Genomic DNA, 25349 nt, shown 5'->3' with positions numbered 1-25349 from the left:
GTTGCTTTGTGATCCTGAGAGGAGGGGTGTGAGTAGTAGATCTGTACCAGAACAGAGGGAGGGGTCCTGAGAGGAGGGGTGTGAGTAGTAGATCTGTACCAGTACAGAGGGAGGGATCCTCAGAGGAGGGGTGTGAGTAGTAGATCTGTACCAGTACAGATGGAGGGATCCTCAGAGGAGGGGTGTGAGTAGTAGATCTGTACCAGTACAGAGGGAGGGGTCCTGAGAGGAGGGGTGTGAGTAGTAGATCTGTACCAGTACAGAGGGAGGGATCCTCAGAGGAGGGGTGTGAGTAGTAGATCTGTACCAGTACAGATGGAGGGATCCTCAGAGGAGGGGTGTGAGTAGTAGATCTGTACCAGTACAGAGGGAGGGATCCTCAGAGGAGTGGTGTGAGTAGTAGATCTGTACCAGTACAGATGGAGGGGTCCTGAGAGGAGGGGTGTGAGTAGTAGATCTGTACCAGTACAGAGGGAGGGGTCCTGAGAGGAGGGGTGTGAGTAGTCGATCTGTACCAGTACAGATGGATAGGCCAACAAGTGTTATATGTGTCAGTGAGACTGGATTTTTAGCATTTATAGTAATGGTTATCAACTGTACTGCAGGGATGGAATGTAAGTCACAGCAAATTGAGGTTGTGCTGGCAGCTGCAGAGAGGTATTTGGGTGTGCGAGACGTAACATCAGAAGAGTTACAGGGTGTGTTGTGGTGGTGTACCATCCTTTCAGGTTGTTGGCCTGATGTAGGACTAAATAGATTTACATAGTGAAGTAGGGTGGTGATATTTTGTAGTTATTTTTATTTTTTAGTGAGTGTAGTGTTACATGGTAGGGTATTTGGATATAGATTTTTTTCAAGCAAAGGAGAAGCGAGTTGTAATCCGGTCTAGTAGGTGGCGGTAATGCAACATGTACTAACTGCCCTTAAACCTCAGCGGAAGAAGAATTCGAAACGCCTTTTTACCTCTTTCTGTTTGGTTCTGCGGGTTTCTGTAGTTGTGGTTCATGCATATCTGCGTCCATGTGTTAACTTGAGTTTTGCAACAAATAGCTAGTGAGTTATTACCGTTGTCATACAGTAAATATCCATAATCATCAAATACAGCTACATTTTAAGTTGTCAACTTGGGAAAGTGCGCCGCAGATAAGGTAATCGTTTTTTATCTTACTTGATAGCTAAATACCGGTAGCTAGCTAGTTAGCGCTTCGGTTCATTTCAATGCAGTCAGTTAGCTAGCATTGTGAACTTAGCCGGTGTCAGCATGTAAAAGTTGCAAGTGTTTTATCATAACTTTTATGGTGTGAATGTTCATGTTAGTTAGATTGCTGTTGTCTTTTTTTCCCTCTGACAAAACAAGCTCTGACTACATTGAAGGGGTTGCGCCCTGGTTTATGTAGCTAGCGTGCTACCTTAGCAAGCTGCTCTGACTTCAGCTCAGGCATCAGTAACGCTATAGATCATCTTTGCTTCAAACCATGGTTTAGCTAACAGTCTTTGTCCAACAGCTCATTTTCTCTGTGTTTGTTGTCAGTTCATGCTTTGGTCTAAACTGTGGAGGAAGAGCCCCAAGTCGAACCAATATCTGTTTTTCCATCAGTACTGTGTAACCTGGGGCGGCAGGGTAGCCTGGTGGTTAGTGCATTGGACTCGTAACCAAAAGGTTGCAAGTTCAGATTCCCGAGCTGACAAGGTACAAATCTGTCGTTCTGCCCCTGTTCCTAGGCCCTCATTGAAAATAAGACTTTGTTCTTAACTGACTTGCCTAGTTAAATAAAGGTAAAATTTAAATAAAAAAATAAAAAACCTAGCCCATTATGTACTCTAACTTGACTCCTTAAGGAGACCTATGTTATTTTCAGAGGTATAATTTACTGTCTCTGACAACCATATATACTCCATCTAAACGTGAATCGATTCTCAATTGCAATATGGTTCTAGAAACATAAAACCCATGACTTTCATATGACATCAAAATAACAAATGCAAAATATACGCGCGTTAAGACCGAGCATCTGGTCTCTTAACAAAACTCCCCGGACAGTAGACGTGTAAATGTAATGGCACTGATAGTCATGATCAATGTCTGTGTGTGACAACTGTGACCGTTATAACACATTGTTGTCATTTCTTCCAGGACTGAGAAGTGCCCCATGCTGATCATCACTGCTCGGCTACTCCCCTCTTAACTGTACCCTTCACCCACCAGAGGATTCTAAGGACAGTTGGCAGTGTTGCCTACAGGGGACTGAGAACCATGGAGCCCCTCAGGGCCCCTCAGGATCCACAAGTTAACACCACCTTGTCTGGGGTAGACACCAAGCCTCAGCCCCCTACTTCTGGAGCCCCAGTGGAGGGCTTGAACCCAAGTCCAGCTGCCTCAACACCTGACCAGAAGATGCCCCTGACAACGGGATTGTTGCCAGGGGAGACAGTTGTCAGGGAGGGCAAGGCAGCCATATTGTTTCCCAGTGCCAACGAGGTGTTTTACAACCCTGTGCAGGAGTTCAACAGAGATTTGACGTGAGTTTGACTGATGGGGCGAATTCACTAGGAAGTCAACGAAACAGAGGGACCTACCTGAATTTGTCCAATAGAAACCCTCATACAGTTTGCTTTGGTATGCACTTACGAATACACCCCTAATGGTCCTTTATCTCTTAGCTGGCCCAACATTCAGCTCAAGGCTGCATTGTCAACATATACCTTATCCCTGGACATATTATGGGATATATGCATACATTGCAATTTGGATGTTTTCCTATGGGTCTGTAAGCCTTCAGTTGAAGAAACTGCATTCAACATGGCTTATGTAGAGCTGAATCTGCGAAGAAAGTATAGCTATAGTCAGAGCCATGTATTTACACTGAATAAAAATATAAACGCAACATGCAACAATTTCAAAGAGTTTACTGAGTTACAGTTCATACAAGGAAATCAGTCAATTGAAGTAAATTAATTAGGTCCTAATCTATGGCCCTAATTTATAGATTTCACATGACTGGGAATACAGATATGCATCTGTTGGTCACAGATACCTTAAGAAAAGGTAGGGGTGTGGATTAGAAACCCAGTCAGTATCTGGTGTGGTTCAGAAACCCAGTCGGTATCTGGTGTGACCACCATTTGCCTCATGCAGCGCGACACGTCTCCTTCACCTAGAGTTGATCAGGCTGTTGATTGTGGCCTGTGAAATGTTGTCCCACTCCTCTTCAATGGCTGTGTGAAGTTTCTTGATATTGGTGGGAACTGGAACACGTTGTCGTATACATCGATCCAGAGCATCCCAAACATGCTCAAAGGCTGACATGTCTGGTGAGTATGCAGGCCATGGAAGAATTGGGACATTTTCAGCTTCCAGGAATCGTGTACAGATTCTTGTGACATGGGGCCATGTGTTATCATGCTGAAACATGAGGTGATGACTGCAGATGAATGGCACAACAATGGGCCTCAGGATCTCGTCACAGTGTCTCTGTGCATCCAAATTGCCAACAATAAAATGCAATTGTGTTCGATGTTTGTACCTTATGCCTGCCCATACCATCATCCCACTGCCACCATGGGACACTGTTCAAAATGTTGACATCAGCAAACTGCTCGCCCACACGACACCATACACGTTGTCTGCCATCTGCCTGGTACAGTTGAAACTGGGATTCATCCATGAAGAGCACACCTCTCCAGCGTGCCAGTGGCCATTAAAGGTGATCATTTGCCCACTGAAGTCGGTTACGATGCTGAACTGCAGTCAGGTCAAGACCCTGGTGAGGACGACGAGCACTCAGATCAGCTTCCCTGAGATGTTTTCTGACAGTTGGTGCAGAAATTCTTCAGGTGTGCAAACTAATTTTCATCAGCTGTCTGGGTGGCTGGTCTCAGACGACCCCCCCCCAGGTGAAGAAGCTGGATGTGGAGGTCCTGGGCTGGCCACACGTGGTCTGCGGTTGTGAGGCCGGTTGGATGTACTGCCAAGTTCTCTAAAATGACGTTGGAGGCAGCTTCTGGTAGAGAAATTAACAGTCAATTCTCTGGCAGCAGCTCTGGTGGACATTCCTGCAGTCAGCATGCCAATTGCACACTCCCTCAACATGAGATGTCTGTGGCATTACTGTGTGACAAAACGGCACATTTTAGAGTGGCCTTTTATTGTCCCCAGCACAAGGTGCGCCTGTGTAATGATCATGTTGTTTAATGAGCTTCTTGATATGCCACCTGTCAGGTGGATGGATTATCTTTGCAATGGATGGTACAGGGATATAAACTAATTTGTGCATGGAACACTTTACATGTAGAGTTTATACTTTTGTTCAGTATAGATAAAATACATTTGTGGCGCAGCGGTCTAAGGCACTGCATCACAGTGCTAGTAGGCGCCACTACAGACCTGGGTTCAAACCCGGGCTGTATCACAACCAGCTGTGATCGGGAGTCCCATACAGCGGTGCTTATTGGCCCAGCATAGTCTGGGTTAGAGGAGGGTTTGACCGGGGGGGAGGGCTTTACATGTAGGCCGTCATTAATTAAGAATTTGTTCTATATTGACTTGCCTAGTTAAATGAAGGTACAATAAATATGGCTCAGGCTATGGTAGCTAGCTGGTTGTTCATCACAGGTACAGGCTATGGTAGCTAGCTGGTTGTTCATCACAGGTACAGGCTATGGTAGCTAGCTGGTTGTTCATCACAGGTACAGGCTATGGTAGCTAGCTGGTTGTTCATCACAGGTACAGGCTATGGTAGCTAGCTGGTTGTTCATCACAGGTACAGGCTATGGTAGCTAGCTGGTTGTTCATCACAGGTACAGGCTATGGTAGCTAGCTGGTTGTTCATCACAGGTACAGGCTATGGTAGCTAGCTGGTTGTTCATCACAGGTACAGGCTATGGTAGCTAGCTGGTTGTTCATCACAGGTACAGGCTATGGTAGCTAGCTGGTTGTTCATCACAGGTACAGGCTATGGTAGCTAGCTGGTTGTTCATCACAGGTACAGGCTATGGTAGCTAGCTGGTTGTTCATCACAGGTACAGGCTATGGTAGCTAGCTGGTTGTTCATCACAGGTACAGGCTATGGTAGCTAGCTGGTTGTTCATCACAGGTACAGGCTATGGTAGCAGCTGGTTGTTCATCACAGGTACAGGCTATGGTAGCCCTGGTTGTTCATCACAGGTACAGGCTATGGTAGCCAGCTGGTTGTTCATCACAGGTACAGGCTATGGTAGCCAGCTGGTTGTTCATCACAGGTACAGGCTATGGTAGCCAGCTGGTTGTTCATCACAGGTACAGGCTATGGTAGCCAGCTGGTTGTTCATCACAGGTAAGGCTATGGTAGCCAGCTGGTTGTTCATCACAGGTACAGGCTATGGTAGCCAGCTGGTTGTTCATCACAGGTACAGGCTATGGTAGCTAGCTGGTTGTTCATCACAGGTACAGGCTATGGTAGCTAGCTGGTTGTTCATCACAGGTACAGGCTATGGTAGCTAGCTGGTTGTTCATCACAGGTACAGGCTATGGTAGCTAGCTGGTTGTTCATCACAGGTACAGGCTATGGTAGCTAGCTGGTTGTTCATCACAGGTAAGCTATGGTAGCTAGCTGGTTGTTCATCACAGGTACAGGCTATGGTAGCTGTGGTTGTTCATCACAGGTACAGGCTATGGTAGCCAGCTGGTTGTTCATCACAGTTACAGGCTATGGTAGCTCCTGGTTGTTCATCACAGTTACAATGGTCTGCTCAGCAGTTGTTGTTATCACAGGTACACCTGTTTCATCTCATGTCTCCGTCTTGCCCCCCTTCTCTCCAGGTGTGCGGTGGTTACAGAGTTTGCCCGGGAGCAGATGGCCCGGAGGGGGTAAGGTGGTAGTGCCAGGGGAGAAGGAGAGGGTGGTGGTCAATCTAGCTGACGAGAAGAACAATGGTCAGAGATGCAGACAGTGGAGGAAGGAGGAGAGGAGCCAGTCCTAACTGCCAGTGGGGGAGCGCTGTCCTCTCTCCACAATGGTCTGAAAAAGTGTGTGTGTGCATCCATGTTCCAACCCTACCGTTCTCCTCTCTCCACAATGGTCTGCCAGTGTGTTGGTATTCTAACCCTACCGTTCTCCTCTCTCCACAATGGTCTGCCAGTGTGTTGGTATTCTAACCCTACCGTTCTCCTCTCTCCACAATGGTCTGCCAGTGTGTTGGTATTCTAACCCTACCGTTCTCCTCTCTCCACAATGGTCTGCCAGTGTGTTGGTATTCTAACCCTACCGTTCTCCTCTCTCCACAATGGTCTGCCAGTGTGTTGGTATTCTAACCCTACTGTTCTCCTCTCTCCACAATGGTCTGCCAGTGTGTTTGTGATCTAACCCTATCATTCTCCATCCAGAATGGTCTGCCAGTGTGTTTGTGATCTAACCCTACCGTTCTCCTCTCTCCACAATGGTCTGCCAGTGTGGTTGTGATCTAACCCTATCATTCTCCATCCAGAATGGTCTGCCAGTGTGTTTGTGTTCTAACCCTACCGTTCTCCTCTCTCCACAATGGTCTGCCAGTGTGTTTGTGATCTAACCCTATCATTCTCCTCTCTCCACAATGGTCTGCCAGTGTGGTTGTGATCTAACCCTACCGTTCTCCTCTCTCCACAATGGTCTGCCAGTGTGGTTGTGATCTAACCCTACCGTTCTCCATCCAGAATGGTCTGCGTGTGTTGGAGGGTCTGGCAGCGTCTGGCCTGGTCTGCCACGCTCTGTGAGGTTTGCTCTGGAGGTGCCTGGTCTACGTAGCGTCACGGCCAACGACTTCTCAGCCAAGGCTGCTGCCCTCATCGCCCGCAATGCCCAGCACAACGGAGTCACACACCTACTGCAGGCCAGCCAGAGAGATGCCAGGTTGGTCTCGCTCTCTCCTTCATCTATCTCATTCTTTTCTTCTCTTATTTTCTTCTTTATTTATCTATCTATGGTCACTGACACTCAGTGTTCTCGAAGTCAAACTATCCCTCTCCATTTATCTTTTCTCCCTATTATTCAGTCTCTCCCTCTTTACCTCTCTTTTGATCCACCTCTTTCTCCTAACCTCTGCCCCTCCATGTTACTCCCTCCCGTCTCGTTCCTCCTCCATGTTACTCCCTCCCCGTCTCGTTCCTCCTCCATGTTAATCCCTCCCCGTCTCGTTCCTCCTCCATGTTAATCCCTCCCTGTCTCGTTCCTCCTCCATGTTAATCCCTCCCCGTCTCGTTCCTCCATCCATGTTAATCCCTCCCCGTCTCGTTCCTCCATCATGTTAATCCCTCCCCGTCTCGTTCCTCCATGTTAATCCCTCCCTGTCTCGTTCCTCCATCATGTTAATCCCTCCCCGTCTCGTTCCTCCATCCATGTTAATCCCTCCCTGTCTCGTTCCTCCATCATGTTAATCCCTCCCTCGTCTCGTTCCTCCATCATGTTAATCCCTCCCTCTCTCGTTCCTCCATCATGTTAATCCCTCCCTCTCTCGTTCCTCCATCATGTTAATCCCTCCCTGTCTCGTTCCTCCATCATGTTAATCCCTCCCTGTCTCGTTCCTCCATCATGTTAATCCCTCCCTCTCTCGTTCCTCCATCATGTTAATCCCTCCCTCTCTCGTTCCTCCATCATGTTAATCCCTCCCTGTCTCTTCCTCCTCCAGCATGTTAATCCCCCCCGTCTCGTTCCTCCTCCATGTTAATCCCTCCCTCGTCTCGTTCCTCCTCCATCATGTTAATCCCTCCCTGTCTCGTTCCTCCATCATGTTAATCCCTCCCTCGTCTCATTCCTCCTCCAGCATGTTAATCCCTCCCCGTCTCGTTCCTCCATCATGTTAATCCCTCCCCGTCTCGTTCCTCCATCATGTTAATCCCTCCCCCGTCTCGTTCCTCCTCCATGTTAATCCCTCCCCGTCTCGTTCCTCCATCATGTTAATCCCTCCCTCGTCTCCTCCATGTTCCTCCATCATGTTAATCCCTCCCTGTCTCGTTCCTCCAGCATGTTAATCCCTCCCTGTCTCGTTCCTCCATCATGTTAATCCCTCCCCGTCTCGTTCCTCCATCATGTTAATCCCTCCCCGTCTCGTTCCTCCAGCATGTTAATCCCTCCCCGTCTCGTTCCTCCTCCATGTTAATCCCTCCCTGTCTCGTTCCTCCATCATGTTAATCCCTCCCTCTCTCGTTCCTCCTCCATGTTAATCCCTCCCTGTCTCGTTCCTCCATCATGTTAATCCCTCCCTCTCTCGTTCCTCCATCATGTTAATCCCTCCCTCTCTCGTTCCTCCATCATGTTAATCCCTCCCTCTCTCGTTCCTCCATCATGTTAATCCCTCCCGTCTCGTTCCTCCTCCATGTTAATCCCTCCCTGTCTCGTTCCTCCATCCATGTTAATCCCTCCCTGTCTCGTTCCTCCATCCATGTTAATCCCTCCCCGTCTCGTTCCTCCAGCATGTTAATCCCTCCCCCATCATGTTAATCCTCCCTGTTCCTCCTCCATGTTAATCCCTCCCTGTCTCGTTCCTCCTCCATGTTAATCCCTCCCCGTCTCGTTCCTCCTCCATGTTAATCCCTCCCCGTTCCTCCATCATGTTAATCCCTCCTCCATGTTAATCCCTCCCCGTCTCGTTCCTCCATCATGTTAATCCCTCCCCGTCTCGTTCCTCCTCCATGTTAATCCCTCCCCGTCTCGTTCCTCCTCCAGCATGTTAATCCCCCCCTGTCTCGTTCCTCCAGCATGTTAATCCCTCCCTGTCTCGTTCCTCCTCCATCATGTTAATCCCTCCCTGTCTCGTTCCTCCTCCAGCATGTTAATCCCTCCCTGTCTCGTTCCTCCTCCAGCATGTTAATCCCTCCCTGTCTCGTTCCTCCAGCATGTTAATCCCCCCTCTCTCATTCCTCCAGCATGTTAATCCCTCCCTGTCTTGTTCCTCCAGCATGCTAATGTATGAGATGCGGGGGAAGAATGTTAATCCCTCCCTGATGTCATAGACCATGTTAATCCCTACCTGTCTCGAAGCCCCCCCTTTCCTGGATGCCGCCGTCCAGGCTGTCCATGAAGGAGGTCCGTCAGTTATTCTCCATCATGTTAACTTAACATGTTTATGTGTCAGCAACAGTTAATCACTGAGTGTGGTGTTAATCCCTCCCTGTCTCTCTCCCCCAGGTCTGTTGTCCCTGACGTGTACTGACATGGCTGTGATGGCTGGTAACAGTGGGGAGACCTCCATCATGCAAATCCCTCCCTGCTCTGTCTCCATCAAAGCCAAGTACTGTCATGAGATGGTGAATCGCTCCCTGTCTAAACTGTATTCCAGCAGTGTGTATTTTCAACTAAAACTGGATGCAAGTGACCTCCCTGTCTCTCCTCCAGCATGTTAATCCCTCCCTGTCTCGATGAGACAAGATAGTAGCTACTAACAACTGGCCCAGCTCGTCCTCCAGGGATGTTAATCCCTCCCTGTCTCGTCCTCCAGCATGTTAGGGAGGGTCCCCGTCTCGATGAGACAAGATAGTAGCTATGTAACAACTGGCCCAGCGTCCTCCAGCATGTTAATCCCTCCCTTTGGTTCCTCCATCTAGGGATGACACAAGATAGTAGCTACTAAACAACTCCCAGCGTCCTCCGGGTTAATTTGGCCGTCTCGATGAGACAAGATAGTAATCTAACAACTGGCCCAGCGTCGTCCGGGTTAGGGAGGGTTTGGCCCTCCAGCATGAGACAAGATAGTAGCTCCTCCAGCAACTGGCCCTCCCTGTCTCGCTCCTCCTCCAGCATGTTAATCCCTCCCTGTCTCGTTCCTCCTCCAGCATGAATCCCTCCCCGATAGTCCTCCAGCATGTTAATCCCTCCCCAGTCTCGGTTCCTCCTCCAGCATGTTAATCCCCCCAGCGTCCTCGTTTAGGGAGGGTTGTTAGACAAGATCATTCCTCCAGCATGTTAAACCCTCCCTGTCTTGTTCCTCCAGCATGCTGATGTATGGATGCGGGGATGAGACAAGATGTCATAGACCTGGAACAACTGGCCCCGCCCCTTTCCTGGATAGCTACTAACAACTGGCCCAGGCTGTCCGGGTGAGGAGGTCCCAGAGACAAGATAGTAGCTGCTAACAACTGGCCCAGTGTCAGTCCGGGTTAGGGAGGGTTTGGCCGGTGTGGATAGTATTACTAACAACTGGCCCAGCGTCGTCCGGGTTAGGGAGGGTTTGGCCGGTAGGGATGAGACAAGATAGTAACTGGCCCAGCGTCTGTCCGGGTTAGGGAGGGTTTGGCGTGTACTGAGACAAGATGGCTACTAACAACTGGCCCAGGTCGTCCAGGTTAGGGAGGGTTTGACCGGTAGGGATGAGACAAGATAGTAGCTACTAACAACTGGCCCAGCGTACTGTCCGGGATGGTGAGGGTTTGGCCGGTACTGATTCCAGACAAGATAGTATTTTCAACTAAAACTGGATGCAGTGACCTCCGGGTTAGGGAGGGTTTGGGAGTTGTAGCGATGAGACAAGATAGTAGCTACTAAACAACTGGCCCATGAAACTCCGGGTTAGGGAGGGTTTGGCCAAATAAAATGAAAAGATGGATGCAAGAAAAACTGGCCCATAATCCGTCCGGGTTAGGGAGTTTGGATTACATTTTGGATGAGACAAGATTTAGTCCCTGCTGTGTAACTGGTCTCATAGCTCTCCTTATCCCTCGCCAGGGTTTGGCCCCCTGGTCCCCCCTCGAGACCCCCTAGTAGCTACTAACCCCTGGCCCAGCCCCCTCTTCTCCCTTAGGGAGGGTTTCCCAAGATACCACCCCCTCTGGCCCAGCACCCCCGGGTCTCCCTCACCCCCCCTGAGACAAGATAGTCTCCTCACAACTGGCCCAGCTTCTCCGGGTCACCAGGGTTTCCCCGGTAGGGATGAGACAAGATAGTAGCTCCTCACAACTGGCCCAGCTTCTCCCTTAGGGAGGGTTTGGCCGGTTCTCCCTGAGACAAGATAGTCTCCTCACAACCCCCAGCGTCTCCCTTAGGGAGGGTTTCTCCCCGATGAGACAAGATTCTCCCTCACTAACCCTGGCCCTCCGTCGTCCGGGTTCTCCCCAACTGAGGGTCTTGGGAGGTCTTCTCCCTGAGACAAGATTCTCCCTAACAACTGGCCCAGCTTCTCCGGGTTAGGGAGGGTTTGGCCGGTCTTCTCCCTGAGACAAGATAGTCTCCCCGCTACCCCCTAAACTCCTGGCCCAGCCCCTCTCTCCCCCGGGAGGGTTTGGCCGGTCCTGAGACAAGATAGTAGCCTCACCTGGCCCAGCGTCTTAGGGAGGGTCCCCAGGGATCGCAAGATAGTAGCTACTCCTCGCCACCCCCCGGGTCTTCTCCCCCGCCCCCCAGCTCTCCCCGGAGGGTAGCGATGAGACAAGATAGTAGCTACTAACAACTGGACACCATGAAACTGGGGAGAAAAGGGGGTCAAATAAAAACCCCCCTTTTCCCTAATCCGTGTGTAGTAGAAGGAACTTAGGGAAGTTTCTCCCTGAATACATTTTGAATAGAACTTTCCCCCGAGTTTAGTCCCTGCTGTGTAGCTTGTCTCATAGCTCCCTTATCCCTCGCCACCCCCTCGCTCCCTCCCCCCCCTCTTCTCCCTCGCCTCCCCCTCTTCTCCCTCGCCTCCCCCTCTTCTCCCCCACCCCCTCCCTCCCCCTCTTCTCCCTCACCACCCCTCCTCCCACCACCCCCTCTTCTCCCTCACCACCCCCCTCTTCTCCCTCGCCACCCCCTCTTCTCCCCGCCACCCCCTCTTCTCCCCCGCCACCCCCTCTTCTCCCCCGCCACCCCCTCTTCTCCCCCGCCACCCCCCTCTTCTCCTCCGCCACCCCCTCTTCTCCCTCGCCACCCCCTCTTCTTCCTCGCCTCCCCCCTCTTCTCCCTCCTCCCCCAGGCTCTGCGTATCATCCTACACAGTCTGGACCAGAGAGCTGGTGTGTACCAACGGTACATCCACCCCCTGCTCTGTGTCAGTGTGGACTTCTACATACGAGTGTTTGTCAGGGTACACACTGGACAGGCCGTGGTCAAAAACTCAGCAAGGTATGGACACACACACGTAACACAATACTTTATCTAGACATGAAGTCTTCATAACGGACTGTAAAGTTGTTATTCTGAAGATATGATGACATTACACCTGATGTTGTGTTTCAGTAAACAAGCGTTGGTGTATAACTGTGTTGGCTGTGGCTCGTTCCACTTACAACGACTGGGCAAGAGGACGACTCAGGGAAACCAGTAAGACACTATTTCTCTATATGGGTTATTCCTGTCGAGTTGGGCAACTTGTGTGTGTTAATGTTTCTCTCTGTGTGTTTCAGTATAAAGTACTCTGCAGCCACTGGACCGCCGGTTGGAGCAGAGTGTGAACACTGTGGACACAGACACCAGGTGAGGACACACACACTTTGTCTCTTACTTTCTCACGCATTCTCTCTGACACCGTCTCTCCCTCCTCCTCCTCTGTAGCTGGGTGGTCCTATCTGGGGTGAGGCCCTCCATGACGTGAGCTTCGTTCAGAAGGTTCTGTCTGCCGTGTCTGGGAACCCGTCCCGCTTTGGAACCGCCCGTCGCATAGAGGGCATGCTCAGCATGGTCACAGAGGTGAGAGGTTAGGGGTCATAGAGGGCATGCTCAGCATGGTCACAGAGGTGAGAGGTTAGGGGTCATAGAGGGCATGCTCAGCATGGTCACAGAGGTGAGAGGTTAGGGGTCATAGAGGGCATGCTCAGCATGGTCACAGAGGTGAGAGGTTAGGGGTCATAGAGGGCATGGTCACAGAGGTGAGAGGTTAGGGGTCATAGAGGGCATGCTCAGCATGGTCACAGAGGTGAGAGGTTAGGGGTCATAGAGGACATGCTCAGCATGGTCACAGAGGTGAGAGGTTAGGGGTCATAGAGGGCATGCTCAGCATGGTCACAGAGGTGAGAGGTTAGGGGTCATAGAGGGCATGGTCACAGAGGTGAGAGGTTAGGTGTCATAGAGGGCATGGTCACAGAGGTGAGAGGTTAGGGGTCATAGAGGGCATGCTCAGCATGGTCACAGAGGTGAGAGGTTAGGGGTCATAGAGGGCATGGTCACAGAGGTGAGAGGTTAGGGGTCATAGAGGGCATGCTCAGCATGGTCAGAGGTTAGGGGTCATAGAGGGCATGCTCAGCATGGTCACAGAGGTGAGAGGTTAGGGGTCATAGAGGGCATGGTCACAGAGGTGAGAGGTTAGGGTCATAGAGGGCATGCTCAGCATGGTCACAGAGGTGAGGGTTAGGGGTCATAGAGGGCATGGTCACAGAGGTGAGAGGTTAGGGGTCATAGAGGGCATGCTCAGCATGGTCACAGGTCACAGGTGAGAGGTTAGGGGTCATAGAGGGCATGGTCAGGTGAGAGGTTAGCATGGTCACATGGTCAGAGGTTAGTGGTCATAGATGCTCAGCATGGTCACAGAGGTGAGAGGTTTGGGGTCATAGATCTACAAGAAGCAGTCTGAAATACACTTTATATTACATGGAATAAGACATGGGGGGCCTTTTCTCAACTGCATGCTGCTCTCCTCCTCAAAACCCATTGGAGGAGAAGGTCAGAGGTGAGGGACTTCTCTTTCTCCTCCAATGGGTTTTGAGAAGAAGGCGAGGAGAGCGGAGGTGAGGAGTATGCAGTTGAGATTCTTCCATTGATGCTGATCCAAGGTTAGGTTGGTGTTCTCACTCTTAATGGTAGGATTGGGTAAGAAGAGAAATGGCAAGCTGATCTGAGGTCTGCCTAAGATGAGCCAGGTGTACTGTCCAAACTTTAACTGTTGTCTGTGTGTCCAGGAGCTGGAGGATGTGCCTCTATACTACACAGTGGACAACCTGAGCAGCACTGTACACTGCAGCACTCCCCCTCTGCTCCAATTCAGGTCCTACTCTCCCTCATATAAGACTGTCCTGTCTGATTACACCCCACCCCTCTATCCTTGAACTCACTCACCCTCTCTCTCTCTCTCTCTCTCTCTCTCTTCAGGTCGGCTCTGCTTCATGCAGGCCACAGGGTGTCCTTGTCTCATGCCTGTAAGAATGCTCTAAAGACGGACGCTCCTCCCAGGGTCCTCTGGGACGTCATGCGATGCTGGGTAAGACACAATGCACCATGGGAACCATTTCAATACGGGATGAAACTGAAAGTCCAAGTCCCAATCCGGGTGTAGATTTGACGGTATGTGGTGGTTATCTTGTATCCTGCAGGAAAAGTCCAATCCAGTGAAGAGAGACAGACTGTCAGAGAGCAGCCCTGCTCACCACATCCTCAATACTGAACCCATGTAAGTCTGGGACTGAACCAACTGCCTGGGAGATGAAGATGCCAGTACAGTTTAACATAGAGGTGGTATAATGTAGTGATGAATAAGATTATGGATATTAGGAAAAGGTATGTCCCGTGTCCCCCCTTCTTGTTCTCTCTCCCCCTCCCCAATCTCTCTCTCTCTCCTTCTCTCTCCCCCTCCCCAATCTCTCTCTCTCTCCTTCTCTCTCCCCCTCCCCCATCGCTCTCCTCTCTCTCCCCATCTCTCTCCTCTCTCTCCCCATTTTTATTTTTATTTTTTACCTTTATTTTACTAGGCAAGTCAGTTAAGAACAAATTCTTATTTTCAATGACGGCCTAGGAACAGTGGGTTAACTGCCTGTTCAGGGGCAGAACGACAGATTTTGTACCTTGTCAGCTCAGGGATTTGAACTTGCAACCTTTCGGTTACCAGTCCAACGCTCTAACTACTAGGCTACCTTGCCGCCCCCATCTCTCTCCTCTCTCTCCCCATCTCTCTCCTCTCTCCCCATCTCTCTCCTCTCTCTCTCCCCCTCTCTCTCCTCTCTCTCTCTCTCCCCCCCCCATCTCTCTCTCTCTCTCCCCATCTCCCCTCTCTCCCCCATCTCTCTCCTCTCTCTCTCCCCCCCCCCCATCTCTCTCTCTCCTTCTCTCTCCCCCCCCCATCCCCCCTCGCTCTCCCCATCTCCTCCTCTCTCTCCCCATCTCTCTCCTCCTCTCCCCATCTCTCTCTCTCTCTCTCCCCCTCTCTCTCTCTCTCTCTCTCCCCCTCCCCCTCTCTCCCTCCCCCCTCTCCTCCTCCCCTCTCTCTCTCTCTCTCTCTCTCTCCCCATCTCTCTCCCTCTCCCCCATCTCTCCCTCTCTCTCTCCCTCTCCCCTCTCCCCCCTCTCTCTCTCTCCCCCCCATCTCTCTCCTCTCCCTCCTCCCTCCCCCATCACCTCTCCTCCTCTCTCTCTCCCTCCCCCTCCCCCCATCTCTCTCCCCTCTCCCCCCTCCCCCCCCCATCTCTCTCCTCTCTCTCTCCCTCCCCCCCTCCCCCATCGCTCTCCCCATCCCCCATCTCTCCTCTCTCTCTCTCCCCATCCCTCCTCTCTCTCTCTCTCCATCGCTCTCTCTCCTCTCTCCCCCCTCCCCCATCGCTCTCCCCATCGCTCTCCCCATCGCTCTCCTCTCTCTCTCTCCATCGCTCTCCTCTCTCTCTCTCCCCCTCCCCCATCGCTCTCCTCTCTCTCTCTCTAGTCTACAGGCGTGTTTTGATGTGAGGGAGGATGCCAATCCCCAGTCTCGCCGTCGCCACCTCACCCGCTTCCAGGAGAACCCTGAGCCTTTCTGGGGGCCCAAGGCCCGCGCCAATGCTGGGTAGGACACACCTATTAATACTAACCCTGTATTTGACCCCTAACCCTAAACCCCAGGCCAGCTGGGGGCCAAGGCCCTTGCCAAGGCTGGGTACGGACCCTCAGACACTTATTAATGATGATCTCAACATGAAGTTAGCTAAATAAACATTTCTACAGTATTGTGTTAAACCTCTCCCCATTTGTTTCTTGCTTGTCTCTTTCTCTCCACCTGCCTCTTACTGTCTTCCCTATATTCTCTCTTCTTTCTGTCTTTCAACATTGCCAAAGCAAGTGAAATAAACAGAAAGTCAACAGTAAACATTACACTCACACATGTTCCAAAAAAATAGAGGCATTACAAATGTCATTATGTGTATATATATACAGTGTTGTAACAATGTACAAATAGTTAAAGTACAAAAGGGAAAATAAGTAAATAGGATTGTATTTACAATGGTGTTTGTTCTTCACTGGTTGCCCTTTTCTAGAGGTCACAAATATTGCTGCTGTGATGGAACACTGTGGTATTTCACCCAGTAGATATGGGAGTTTATCAAAATCGGGTTTGTTTTCAAATTCTTTGTGGATCTGTGTAATCTGAGGGAAATATGTGTTTCTAATATGGTCATGTATTTGGCAGGAGGTTAGGAAGTGCAGCTCAGTTTCCAACTCATTTTGTGGGCAGTGTGCACATAGACAGACCTGGCTCTCAAGAGAAGACAGGCTATGGCAGCCTTTCTCAATAGCAAGGCTATGCTCACTGAGTCTGTACATAGTCAAAACTTTCCTTAGGTTTGAGTCAGTCACAGTGGTCAGGTATTCTGCCACTGTGTTCTCTCTGTTAAGGGCCAAATAGCATTCTAGTTTGCTCTGTTTTTTGTAAATTCTTTCCAATGTGTCAAGTAATTATCTTTTTGTTTTCTCATGATTTGGTTGGGTCTAATTGTGTTGCTGTCCTGGGGCTCTGTGGGGTGTGTTTTGAACAGAGCCCCAGGACCAGCTTGCTTAGGGGACTCTTCTCCAGGTTCATCTCTCTGTAGGTCATGACTTTGTTGTGGAAGGTTTGGGAATTGCTTTCTTTTAGGGTTTTGATCATTAGCGGGTACCGGCCTAATTCTGCTCTGCATGCTTCATTTGGTGTTTTACATTGTATACAGAGGACATTTTTGCAGAATTCTGCATGCAGTCTCTCAATTTGGTGTCTCTCTCTCTCTTAGTGGTGGAGGTATCTCATCAGACCTGGAGGACAGGAGGAAACAGGGTCAAAACAAGAGGAAGAACCAGATCACAGACGCCACCCAGCTTAAGAGCTTCCCCTGCAAGAGGTTCAGGAAGGTATGGGAGCACATTTTCCCTCCCCACACCCTGTAACACTAGGCATTGCATTACACAAGTTTCAGAAAGTCTGAAAGTTGAAAGAGCTTCCCTTGCAAAAGGTACAGGGAAACACCCCACAAGAACCATATAGACATAGTAGAATTGTAAGGCTGCGTTTACACAGGTAGCCCAATGCTGATCTTTTTACACTAATTGGTATTTTGACCAATCAGACCAGCTCTAAAAAAAAAAAAGATCTGATGTGAAAAGATCTGATTTGATTTCTCAAAAAAGGCTATTAGGAGAAAAAATATCAGAATTGGGCTGCCTGTGTAGAGGCAGCCACGGTAATGTTTCACAGGGCTTTCTCTTTGGTGAAATGTTCTGAAGGGTGTGAGCACACTCTGTTCTTTTCATAATAACACTGTCGGCATAGTAACCGTACACTACCAGAGAACAAGGTGTTCTATCTCCGCAGCAACAGACAGTGCCTCATTAATTATGAATCATCATAACACTCCAGCTATTATTACAGATACATTTTCCACACAATAATAAACCTAAACTGGCATTGTTAAATACTTATTGTTGGCTTGAAGGGCATTCTAGAGCTTGCGATATTTCCCTATAACGCACGGTAGATTTGAAGGGCATTCTAGAGCTTGCGATATTTCCCTATAACGCACGGTAGAATTGAAGGGCATTCTAGAGCTTTGAAGGGCATTCTAGATATTTCCCTATAACGCACGGTAGATTTGAAGGGCATTCTAGAGCTTGCGATATTTCCCTATAACGCATATTTCCTAGAGCTTGCGATATTTCCCTATAACGCACGGTAGAATTGAAGGGCATTCTAGAGCTTGCGATATTTCCCTATAACGCACGGTAGAATTGAAGGGCATTCTAGAGCTTGCGATATTTCCCTAGAATAAGGCATTCTAGGTAGATATTGAAGGAAGGGCATTCTAGAGCTTGCGATATTTCCCTATAACGCACGGTAGAATTGAAGGGCATTCTAGAGCTTGCGATATTTCCCTATAACGCACGGTAGATTTGAAGGGCATTCTAGAGCTTGCGATATTTCCCTATAACGCACGGTAGAATTGAAGGGCATTCTAGAGCTTGCGATATTTCCCTATAACGCACGGTAGATTTGAAGGGCATTCTAGAGCTTGCGATTTTTCGCACGGTAGAATTGAAGGGCATTCTAGAGCTTGCGATATTTCCCTATAACGGTAGAATTTGAAGGGCATTCTAGAGCTTGCGATATTTCCCTATAACGCACGGTAGAATTGAAGGGCATTCTAGAGCTTGCGATATTTCCCTATAACGCACGGTAGAATTGAAGGGCATTCTAGAGCTAGCACGGTAGAATTGAAGGGCATTCTAGAGCTTGCGATATTTCCCTATAACGCACGGTAGAATTGAAGGGCATTCTAGAGCTTGCGATATTTCCCTATAACGCACGGTAGAATTGAAGGGCATTCTAGAGCACGGTAGAATTGAAGGGCATTCTAGAGCTTGCGATATTTCCCTATAACGCACGGTAGAATTGAAGGGCATTCTAGGCATTCTAGAGCTTCTAGCGATATTTCCCTATAACGCACGGTAGAATTGAAGGGCATTCTAGAGCTTGCGATATTTCCCTATAACGCACGGTAGAATTGAAGGGCATTCTAGAGCTTGCGATATTTCCCTATAACGCACGGTAGAATTGAAGGGCATTCTAGAGCTTGCGATTTCCCTATAACGCACGGTAGAATTGAAGGGCTTAAACATATTTTGTTTGAGCTGCTTTTTAAAGTAAGTCTAATTGGAAAAAGTGTTGTTTTTAATTTGATTTTCATAATAGCCAGCTCAGACTGATGGTTGGGTTAGCTAGCGAGTCTGTTAGCTACAGTAGTTGCCTTGGTAACCAAGCAATCTTGGTAACTTACTCGCTACTTCAGTGGATGTTGAACACATTTCTAGTGGTAAATATGTTAAATTCGAGCCTTGGTGTAAAAGGGATAATCAACACGAGGCTCTATGCGTTCTGTGGGAAAGGAAGGTCAGTTTCACTCCGCTCGTGTCTAGTGGAACATCTTCTATGTCATTCATTATTTTCCATAGGACACAATGATTATGTCTTACATATGATTTGCATATGTTCCCCCCTCCCCCCCTCCAGGGTAAATGCACACATGGTGAAAAATGCTGTTACTCCCATGACCTGGAACAGACTGACCAGATGGAGTGATTTCTTCCCTCCCACTTGGTATCCTCATGTCCAGCTCAGCAGAATCTGTCCACTAAGGTATACTGGACACAATCATGACAAAGCAACCAGGTGAAACTCCAGGCCCCAGACATAACTAACTTTGAACTCCGGTTATGACTCCGGGGTGAAGTTTCCCCCTTGGTACCAATCTAGGATCAGCTTCCCCTCCCCCAATCCTCTACATTACCATTAGTGGGGAGAATGCAAAACTGACCCAGTATCAGCATCTATGGGCAACTTCATTATGGGATGTCTAGTTCGCCCTGTATTGGAAATACACATACTGGCTTCATACTGAAGTGAAGCATCAATTCTGTTTTATTTATGACTGTTGTGACAGTCTAATAAAAGTCTTTATGGCAAGTGTGGAGAAGTCATTTGTTCTGGTGAAAAATAGCTTTTACTGATGGTTAATTTTTATAACAGCTGTTGTGTAATTGTCAATGTGCTTTGACTTCCATGTACATATTATAGTCATGTGGAGGAATGGGTGAGGTAACACTGAGAAACAACCTGGGTTTAATATCAGCTGCACATTGATCTGATTCAACACACAAGCTGTTCAATTCTCATCTTATGCCCAATCAGACCAATCAGATTGGATCTTTTGCCCGTGTAAATGCAGCCTAAACCACTCATTTGAAAAAGGCATTTAATTACGAGAGGAATAAAATCGCTTATTGCACAGAATATTCACTCGGCATGTAGAAAATGTGCACCAGTATGTGAATCAGAACATATATATTGGTAACAGGTGTGTGTGTGTGTGAATAGTTTATTGATGTTAGAGACAAATGACAATGATTTAGTAATAAGTTTACGGAAAATGGCTTTGAAATACTAGGAAGGTTGTGGTATTGGCGCTGTAAAATTACAACATAAAGGAATTGTTCAGCGGCTTCAAAGAAGCTCTTTTATAGGAGCTCATTTAAAACCCACTCCTGTCAATCAATTATGACAAGAAATCCTGTTCATTTGATTCATCTTCATGTACTCAGACTCCAAATTATTTACATCCAATCAAGGCAGTGAGTTCATAATTGCTAAGCCACAGGGATTGATCATTGGCTAGTTCTGGAACGGAGGTTGGTGATTGACTATCTCTGCCTGACACGGAGCAGGAAGGTGCGTATCTCCATGGGCTTGAGGTTCACCTCCCACACAGAGGGGTCTCCCCTCTCTTTGGCAGGGGCTTCTCACCTGAGGCAAATGGAGACAACAGGCATCAAGCTCTGTGCAATGAACAGAGCAACAAGCCCCACAACGGACTAACAAAGGAATTGCTACACTAAAGCAGGTCAGCGGTCTTCACGCGTCCTAGAGGGCTGAGTAAGCAGAGAGTTGATTTGTTACACCTGTGTGATGTGTACCTGACTCCGCCTTCCAGTCCAGACGCGTCATCTCATCCTTCCACTGATTGGCTGACAGGTTCATCTCGGACACGCCCAGCACGTCCAGAGTGGAGAACAGCTTCTACAGAGAGAGCAGAGTGAGTGACTGACGGAGAGTAGAGCATGTAACTTCAATATCTACATTGCTTTCATGTTTTCAAAGCGGTTTGAAATGAATTAACTTGTGAATAACAGTTGTTACATCACTGTCTCAGACAGGATGTATGGTATTAGTAAAAGGTTTATGGCTCGTATGCATACGTGTGGGAGTTCTGAACCTGTAGGTTGACAGTTCATCTTGCTCTCCATAGCCCGATACTGATGCTCCAGTCTGAGCAGCACTGTGTGTGTGTTCACCACGAACCTAACAGTGAGACTGAATGCTCTCCTGGGCTTGCTGCTGGTGCTCCAGCCTTAGAACCACAGTCTCTGTATGGTGTGTGTGTATATACAGTATTACATATCACTAACCTGCAGATTAACAGTAACAGGTTGGGAATGCTCCTTGCTCTCTGAAGCTTGGTACTGATGCTCCAGTCTGAGCAGCACTGTGTCCTGGTCCCACTGAGACACTGTCAACAGGTGAACAGCAGGGGGCAGCATTGCCTGTAGCCCAGAGAACTGAGGTGGGGGGTTCAAAGATTGGTTCATTTCAATAGTCCAAAGTGACACATTTCATCTGCAGAGCTGATAACTGTTCCTCAATCAGCCTCCTCCTTCACTCTCCCTCCTTTCCTAGATGCCTCACCTCTTTCTCAATCCATTGAAGAAGGCCTGAGGGGTGGGACCTTGAACCTTCTCCAATACGGTTGAGAAAGAGGCAAGGAGGAGAACTTGAGGAAAGAATCATTTGCGATGGGCTCTCTCTCTCTCACCTCCAGCCTGGTACTCGGGTGCAGCTCTCCGTCGGTGAACGTGATGAGAGGCTGCAGTACCACTTCCTGTGCTAGGGGGCGGTGTGTGTCAGCAGCCGTGGCAGGGGGGCTGAGGGAGAGGAGGTGGCGACCACGAACCACCAGGCCTTCTGGGTAAATGTCAGACGTCTCGTTGAGGGGCTCACCTACACCCCGGACGTCATCATACAGCAACCTACGGTGGAGCTGGGGGGGTCGTGTGGATGGAGTGTGTCAGATGTGACAGTGATAAAGATAGACAGGGTGTGGAGCCGGGGGAAAGAGGTGAGACGTGAAACACACACAACAGATGTCTTTGATGCCAAAATCCTATCACATGAAAAATGAAGAGTAGTGAGAGAGTGTGTGTTACCATGATCTCCAGTGATCCATCCTGGATGCTGCCCCCTCCCTGAGAACGGTCCGTCACTACAGTCAGCTGGTCCTTGTCATCCTGCACATACACACAGTGGAAGTCACCATTTACTATAGTCAGATAATATCACATGAACTTGTAAAACAGAGTGAAGAGAACAGGAGGGAGAGTCTTTTGGACCAGAAGGCTACCAGAAAAAGGAACTAAGTGGGAAGAGGAAAAGAAAGTGCATGATCATGAGAGCGAGAGAGAAGAGAAGTGTCAGACCGGGGTGTATGACCAATGAGACACACCTTAATGTAAGCTCGAGAGTTGATAGGATAGTAGTTGCCAGCAATTGGCTCAGACTGTCTCAGGTTCCACGTGGGCCGGTAGTCTTTCCTGTCAGAGACAGATATACAACGCATTAGGGTGTATACTGTGTGTCTGAACACACTACTGGAATACAGTACTCCATCATCAACACATACTGATGCGTAGAGTTGGGAAACACACACAGGTCCCTCACCGTCTCTGCAGCACCTCTCTGCCATTAGAGTCAGTGTAGAAGACACCAGAGGAGTTGATGTTGCTGTCTAGACGACTTATCACCTCTTTACCCAGGTCATCACTGATGGGAGGCGGCAGATAGAGAGGAGGGGGGGGGCAGATAGAGAGCAGGAGGGGGGAGGCAGAGAGAGAACATGATACACTATAATCTATGGTACAGGAATACTTTCTAGTCTGTTAAAGACTCACTCCTTCTGCCAGACATGCACAGGCTGTCTCAATAACGCTCCATTCTCCTTCCAGTGCATTATCTGTGACCAGGCCCCATGTGGCTCTGAGCCCCTTCCTCACCCTATAGGCACCGGGCCGACAGTCCACTCCAATTCCAGAGCCCTGCTGTCTGTGTAGAGACGGACCACCTGAGAGACCCAGGGACTGAACCACTGTCTCACCTCCTGCACCACGGAATTCTGATGGGGGGAGGAGTGAGGAGGATGGGGGGAGAGTGAGGAGGAGGAGGGGGGGGAGAGGAGGAGGGAGGGAGAGTGAGGAGGAGGGGGGGGAATAAGACAGGAGAAGGGGGTTAAGGCAGAGACTAGAAATTGTGAGATGACTGGAATGAATCTCTTGAACGTTTAGTGGGTCTCATGCATATTGAATTATATTGAAACACATGCAAGTAAAGAGACTAGATGAAGTATAATGTAGTAGGTACCTGTAGTGTTTCTATCTTAGCCGTCTTGCTGATGATGAAAGGGGTAGAGGTGTTAGGTCTGAAGATGTAGGCCCCTGACATCTGAATACTCTCTGAGTTGTTACCATCGCTGGCGTTGTACCTGGACAAACATACACAGAACAAAGATGACAGAAAATCACCCAACGTGACAATGCTAGCACACAGTGAGAGTAAAGAAGAAGGTTGGGGAGAGAAAGACAGAGGGAGAAATAATTATGGAAGGGTAGAGACAATAGGAAGGAGTGGCAGAGAGAAATGGATGGGTAGAGAGAAATGGAGAGGTAGAGAGAAATGGAGAGAGAGAGAGAAGGGTAGAGAGAAATGGAGAGAGAGAGAGAGAGGGAGAGAGAAATGGAGAGAGGGAACAATAGAGAGAAATGGAGAGGAAGAGAGGGAACAATGGAGAGGAAGAGAAATGGAGAAATGGAAGGTAGAGAGGGAAGGGTAGAGAGAAATGGAGAGGTAGAGAGAAAAGGGTAGAGGAAATGGAGAGGTAGAGGAAGGGTAGAGAGAAATGGAGGGAAGAGGGTAGGGTAGAGAAATGGAGAGGTAGAGAGAAGGGTAGAGAGAAATGGAGAGGTAGAGAGAAGGGTAGAGAGAGGGAAAGGGTAGAGAAAATGGAGAGGTAGAGCGAGGGAAGGGTAGAGAGAGAGAGGGAAGGGTAGAGAGAGAGTAAGTAGTACAGACCAGTAGAAGTTCTGTGACAGTTTGACAGTCTGTTGTGTCTCCAGGTTACTGAGGCTGCTGAGGAGACCCGTCTCTGGGTCAAAGGTCACCCTGAGAAACTAGAGGAGACAAAAAGTGACAGAACAGGTGACATCCAAACCTAGATACAAAACTTTCCAAACTTAAAACAACACCTTTCCAACTCACTTTATACATAGATATGTCATCATTAACGGAGACATTGTACATTTTGGAATATTGGTCTCCATTGATGACATGAAATCAAACATCAAATATTTGCTTTCATAGTAGAAAGTACGTTTGTGTCCAGCCATAAGACCAGACCTTGTTCTGTATAGCCTTGGGAGCCCTGGGCAGTGGAGAGGACTGAGGAGATGGAGGGCCGTTCTGAAGCAGGGAGACAGAGTAGGTGCTGTAGCCCAGGGGAGGGGCCTGAACCTGGAACAACAGTTCGTTGACAGCGTACCCTCTGCCCCGTCGCACCGCCGCTGTGGCCTGCGACACTGGGACCACCTGGGGGGGTGGGGATAGAGTGGGGTACTCTCACAAAACGCAAATACACACACAATACATAACTGTCATAACAAAGGTTATTGAACAACGACATATGACAACCATTATCAGAACAGACAGACCAACCTGACTGTCCACAGCCTTGCCCTTAGCATCTGAGATACTGTAGGCCGTCCCGTTGACTGGCAGTCTAACTGGCCAACTGACTGGACGAGCTAGAGGGTTGTACACGTTCACTGAGAACTGACAGAGAAACATGGAAAAAGAAAGGAGGGAAATTTAACTTCACGGAACCAAAGAGGAATTGTGAGTGTGTGTGTGTGCCCGTGTAGTGTTACCTTCTTGCTGGTCTCTGTGAGGGGACACACACTGATGTTGAGGTGTTCACAGTAAACACGAGGAGCAGATGATCCACTCAGAGAGGATAGAGTGTTACTGACCAACACCTGGGACAGTGAGGAGCACACTGTACAGTGATACTGTCTGTGTCCTATAGTCCTCCACTCAGTGAGGATGAGAGGTTACATACACTGTACAGTGATATACTTTAGTCTATGTCACCTGGGACAGTGGGAGAGAGAGGTTACACACACTGTACAGTGATATACTTTAGTCTGTGTCCTATAGTCCTCCACACAGTGGGGATGAGAGGTTACACACTGTACAGTGATATACTTTATTTAGTCTGTGTCCTATAGTCCTCCACACAGTGGGGATGAGAGGTTACACACACTGTACAGTAATATACTTTATTTAGTTATGTCCTATAGTCCTCCACACAGTGGGGAGAGAGAGAGGTTACACACACTGTACAGTTATACTTTATTTAGTCTGTGTCCTATAGAGTCCTCCACACAGTTGTACAGTGATATACTTTATTTAGTCTGTGTTCTATAGTCCTCCACCCAGCGGTAACAGGAGGGTTACACACACTGTACAGTGATATACTTATTTAGTCTGTGTCCTATGGTCCTCCACATAGTGGGGATGAGAGAGGTTACACACACTGTACAGTAATATACTTTATTTAGTCTATGTCCTAT

The 25349-nt window shown here is 48.7% G+C and overlaps 2 pseudogenes; one reads left to right on the top strand and one right to left on the bottom strand.

Moving 5' to 3' along the window:
• Window positions 1-2139: 2139 nt before the first annotated feature.
• Window positions 2140-19584, top strand: LOC135530912 (tRNA (guanine(26)-N(2))-dimethyltransferase-like; annotated as a pseudogene).
• Window positions 19585-20106: 522 nt separating this feature from the next.
• Window positions 20107-25349, bottom strand: part of LOC135530907 (lysosomal alpha-mannosidase-like) — an 8318-nt pseudogene continuing 3075 nt past the window's right edge.

The sequence above is a fragment of the Oncorhynchus masou genome, unplaced genomic scaffold, assembly GCF_036934945.1.
Source record: "Oncorhynchus masou masou isolate Uvic2021 unplaced genomic scaffold, UVic_Omas_1.1 unplaced_scaffold_1459, whole genome shotgun sequence".
In the NCBI taxonomy this organism is placed as follows: Eukaryota; Metazoa; Chordata; class Actinopteri; order Salmoniformes; family Salmonidae; genus Oncorhynchus; species Oncorhynchus masou.
Note: the sequence above shows the minus strand (reverse complement) of the source record. Positions and strands in the feature narration are given on the sequence as shown.